The sequence below is a fragment of the Oreochromis niloticus genome, linkage group LG3 (assembly GCF_001858045.2).
Source record: "Oreochromis niloticus isolate F11D_XX linkage group LG3, O_niloticus_UMD_NMBU, whole genome shotgun sequence".
NCBI classification, from domain to species: Eukaryota; Metazoa; Chordata; class Actinopteri; order Cichliformes; family Cichlidae; genus Oreochromis; species Oreochromis niloticus.
In genome coordinates, this window is record NC_031967.2 from 79,581,169 (window position 1) to 79,586,767 (window position 5,599).

Consider the following 5,599-nt stretch of genomic DNA (forward strand, 5'->3'; position numbering starts at 1 on the left):
AGGTTACTTTTAAAATGTATTCCATTACAGAATACTGAATACATGCCCCAAAATGTATTCTGTAACGTATTCCGTTACGTTACTCAACGAGAGTAACGTATTCTGAATACTTTGGATTACTTAATATATTATCATGCTGTTTACAACTACGTGAATGTACTATTGCAGTGATTTATTACTGTTACTGAAGGTCCGCGGCTCCGAACCGTAGTAAAGGGACCTCAGACTAATACGGTTCAACTGGTCCCTGAATGCAATTGACACCATCTTCTCAACGAGAAGCCTGGGTTGGGAGAGCCTATTGACGACATGTATCTATTTGGAACCATGATAACAGGGTTCTTGCTGTTTGGCACTGGCTTGGCCCTGACTTATTGAAGAATAAAGAAAGTGTAAACAACTGTTCAAATCCCCACAAGGCTGCCCGCTATGTTGATTGGAATGATTGAGCGAGCCGTGGCTTCTCAGAATGAGCTCATCAGATGCAGCACCGATGACATCTTGGAGAGGCCACAGCTGTCGTGAACACTCATGCTCTGTGAGCAAACTGGATAACATCTCGGTGTAGCTGGATAACATCGAGGAGAGGCTCATGGCTCTCCAACGGGAATGGTGAGGAACCAGTGATGGAGATTAGATCGACTGTAAAATTGACATGCAGTGGTTCGCACTAAAGCAAGAACACCACCATTATTTCATGCGGCTACCATATCGGCGCCAGCTGCGGTCTCAAGGCTGGAGCTGAACATAACAAAGAATTTCTCCCCTGATAACAAACTGTGTTTACACTCTTCGTTCCAAACGCCCTCGTACGCTTATCTCCAAGGCCGAGTCGGACGGCGGGTCTTGGCCCAGCACTGGATGAATACCTGCAGGGCAGGATGGCTGTGTCTGCATCGGCTTACTTCTCACCCCTTACCCATCCCTGTTGCTTGTCACGTGCTTCATGATGTTGTGATGTGGACATTTATGTGATCTTTGTGCAGAGGAGTTTTTTGTTTTCTGTTCTCATGCCGTCCTCCCATAGGAGCTGTGAGTACAAGAAAAGAATTATTAGAATATAATGTGTAAAATTTGTTTAGATCAGAGGAATAAGGAAGGATTTGTCTGTGTTTCAGTTTGGCTTAGCTGTAGGCCTGAGAGTGTGTGTCATTGTTTGGCGAGAAAGGAATTTATTGACACTGGGGGTCTGCTGTCATAAAAGGAGACAGGAAGCTACAGTTGGGGGTTGCTGATGCTGATGCTTGTACCTTTAATAAAAACTCATAATTGTTATAACTTAGAAGCAGATTTGCAGGAGACTCTCCACATGCTTATCTGTAAATGTAAGACAACAAGAGGCCAATGGCCCCGTGGATGCAGAGTGGGGGTCTCAGTGTTTGTAATATGTCAACTCTGTTTTGTATGTTGCTTAAAGGAATTTGGTGTAGCTTGGGTGAGGAGATTACTTTTATGACCGGCAGGAAGTCACGTACAGAGAGACACACACACAGTGCTTTGACTATTATGACACACCCACATGTACATGCACACTCACTCACGTGCAGTCACATAGACATACAGGTACGCGCACACACAGGCACTCATGTGCTCGTGCATACACACACACAGACACAGAGTTTGCAGCACACCATGGGGGTTTTATGATGGGGTCGCTTCTACAAAACTGCGTTTCACAGACAAAGGAGGGAAGATTTTTGCAGAGGGACACCGGCCTTGCACGTCTCCCCTTCTAGAAGATGCATGCTTAAATGAAGATGAATAAAGGTTTTGTGAAAATGACTACGGAGTCCGGTGCCGTCTCTGGATGCCCGAGGAATAAAAGAACCAGGGTGAAACTGATTCCGCAACAGAGCCCAGCATGAGTGGAGGTCTCTTTTTCCCCCTCCTGGACTTGCCCATTGTATTGTACATTTCAGTGTTTTTCCATAATACTACCGGTCTCCGACCTGTCTCCCTAGTAAGTAAGTAAGTAAGATTTTATTTGTATAGCACCTTTCAAGACAAAAATCACAAAGTGCTTCACATAAAAGCTAAAACAGATTTCAACCAAAGGCATTTTTGAAAAGATGCGTTTTCAGATGTTTTTTAAAGGAAACTGTGAGTCTACAGATCTCAGGCTCAAAGGAGTTCCAGAGTCTGGGGGCCACAGTTACAAACGCTCTATCGCCTTTTGTTTTCAGCCTCGTGTGATGGACAAGCAGCAAGCCCTGATCACATGACCTCAGGGACCTGCTGGGGATGTACTGATGTAAAAGATCTCTGATAGAGGTTGGTGCTTGTCCATGCAGAGCCCTGAATGTCAAAGTCAAAATCTTGAAGTGGATTCTGAATTTTATGGTGAGCCGATGCAACTGGATCATCAGGGGTGTAACGTGGGAGTATTTAGAAGATTTGGTCAGAAGCTTTGCAGCAGCATTCTGAAGAACTTGCAAATGATCCACAGAGGCTTTAAATGGTAAATGGCCTGTATTTGTATAGCGCCTTACTAGTCCCTGAGGACCCCAAAGCGCTTTACACATTCACCCATTAACACACACATTCACACACTGGTGATGGCAAGCTACATTGTAGCCACAGCCACCCTGGGGCGCACTGACAGAGGCGAGGCTAATCTAAGCACCTATGCAAAATCAGTAGTTTGGAAACATCTTGGGGCTTAAAGGAGATATTCAACTGAATATCATCTGCATAGCAGTGATAAGAAATAGCTTTAAAAGTGCTCAAAAAGTGCTGAAGAGGGAGTATACACAGCAAAAACTATAAAGGCCACAAAACAGAGCCCTGTGGCACACCATATTTAAGAGAAGCAGAAGAGGACCTGTATTCAGAATTAAAAGATCGTTCACACAGATAAGCCTATCTACCAAAATGTGATGGTCAGCAGTCTCAAAGGTAGAGGTCAGGTCCAACATCAGCAGGACAGAGCATTCTCCTGCTTTATATTTCATCAGGATGTCACTGGAGACTCTAATAAGTGCAGTTTCAGTAGAGTGACCTCTACGAAAACCAGACTGGAATTTATCCAGAATGCTGTATTCATCTAGAACAGCTATAATCTGCTTAGCAACAACCTTTTCTAAAATCTTAGCAATGAAGGTAATTTTGAAATTGGTCTGTAGCTGCTAAGAAGTGAAGCGTCAAGCTTAGGCTTTTTTTTTTTTTAACAGAGGGTGAATGACAGCATTCTTACAATAACCAGGGATCTGACCAGAAACCAGTGAAGTATTGATAATTGTAAGCACACAGGGACTGATAGACTGAAAGACATTTTTAAACAAAGATCCAGGCAAAATATCAAGAGAACAGGAGGACGCTTTCATTGAATTAACTAATTTGACCAGCTCAGGTAAGGACCCAGGTAAAAATCTTTCTAAAATAACAGGCCTAGGTGGGGTTGGAGCAGACAAGAGAGACACAGAAGGAGAGATATTGTTCCTGACATTACTAACTCTTTCATCAAAGAAAGAAAGAAACTTTTCACAATCTTCATCCGAGGTAATTGAAACAGCAGGTGGAGCAGGAGCAACAATATCACTAATGGTGTCAAAAAGTACCTTGGGGTTACCTCTGCTCTTTGATACAAGGTCTGAGAAATATGCAGCCCTCACATCACGAACTGAAGTGTTAAATGCAACTAAAAGGTCCTTTAAGTGGAGGAGATGAACCTGTAAACGGGTTTTCTTCCATCGTCGCTCAACCTTGCGACAGGAATGCTTTAAACAGCGAATGCTGTCATTTATCCAGGGAGACGACTAAGAAACAAGAGTTAATCTAACACTTGCTCGATTTCCATTAATCAGAATTAATGTCTCGTTTGTTTAAAGCTTGATTTTGTTGCAGCAGTAATAAAATAAAGACCTGATAAAAACCTGTGGAATTCCACTGTAATATGTCCTTTTACTCTTGTAAGTGAGACATGTAGGCTAAAAATAAAGAGGTGGGTTTTTTTCAGTTTCTTAATCTCTATTTGACATATTTTACAGACTTTCCTAAGAACATTCATGATTTTTAACAGGTTGAGGTAGAAGATTAAAGAAGATTCTCATAAACTTGAAGGGTTAAGGTGTCTGCTGTCAGTTAATGCACTACTTCCTCCTTCAGAATGACGACCTAAGTGGATTACCTACGGATAGTTTCCTGCCCTCATTGTCTTCAGCTAATGTCTTACTCACACCACATATGCAGGCCATACATGAGGAAGCACCCCAGATTGCACAGGTAAGATTTATCATTCAGGCAACCATGAACACCTATCTTTACATACTGTAGCAATGCCAATTTGGCACACCATTTTCTGAGGATGTGGCAGTTTGTGGGTCCATTTTATTTAAAAGGATATTTTCAGTTGAGAGACAATTCTGGTGTTTAAAATTAAGATGAGATTAAACAGAAAATGTATTTTTGAAATCAAATTATTTACATAACAGAGTAGTGACACATTATTTTTGTCTCTACCTGTTTTTCACAGAAGTGAGTCTCATACTCAGCATGTAAAGAGCATTTGTATTATATTTCTGTGACACAGGAGGAGCTCCATCAGGCCAAAACATTTCAAAAAGTAACAATGGTCATGTTATATATTCATTGTCAGGGCAACCGTGGTTTGGGAATGGAGAGACAACTAATATTAGACACATACATTTCAACCATATTGAGAACATATAATTCATTTACATGTCTTATTGAATGTGCATGTTTTGTCTTGTACCCAGGATCATGGACTGAATTTCATCACACAAGGTTTGCCTTTTGATTCAAGCAGCCAACTTTCCCCATCAAATTCAGGAGATCCACAGAGCCCCCGACGTGTATCAATTTGCAGGATAAAGGTTGTTGATGATCTTTTGGCTGTATTTATGGACAGTAGCATCATCAGTGTGAGTTTAAAGATGAACTTTGTAAATGAAAATGCTGTTGATGATGCTGGGGTGTCAAAGGAGGTTTACACTGTATTTTGGGAGCAATTTTTGGAACAGTGTGAAGGTGAAACTGAACAAGCTCCAAGGCTGAGGCCAGACTTTTGTGAGGCTGAATGACAAGCAGTTGGACTGATATGGGTGAAAGACTCACTAGACCATGGTGTCTTTCAGTGAGGCTGTCAGAGGCTTTCATTTTACCTGCATCCATGGAGTGGACTCAGTTGATGTCGACATCCTGATTACATCGTTTCTCAACTATCTCCCTGTTGTTGAGAGATCAGCTGTTGAGAAGGCTCTCCAGGGCACATTGGATGAAAATGATGAAGATGACCTGTTTGACATTTTTACAAGGATGGTTCCCACTTCCTACCACCTAAGAACAACATGCAGCCTGCCATTGAAACAATGGCTCATAAGGCCATCCTCCAAGAACCAAAGTGGATTGCTTCTCCACACCCATGTCTGTAGCTGAAACTGTCAGACAAGGAAAGTGTGTTGTCTCTGTATGAGACAAAGAAGGAAGGCCACAGGCAAAAGACTAGTGCAGCTATTTGAAACAACAAAATTGATGCTGTCTCAGGAAGAAGAGACAACCTTTAACCATCTTCAGTGTTATGTCAAAAACACTGATGAAACCAAAGCTGAAATAATCCTGCGCTTCTGCACTGGGTCTTCTG

General features: G+C 42.1%; 1 long non-coding RNA gene across 1 annotated transcript; it reads left to right on the forward strand.

Moving 5' to 3' along the window:
• Positions 1–493: 493 nt before the first annotated feature.
• Positions 494–5,364, forward strand: LOC112846133 (uncharacterized). The gene is made up of 3 exons (XR_003218974.1): positions 494–612; positions 4,105–4,221; positions 4,716–5,364. It is a non-coding gene; the product is annotated as an uncharacterized LOC112846133 (long non-coding RNA).
• The last annotated feature ends 235 nt before the right edge of the window (positions 5,365–5,599 follow it).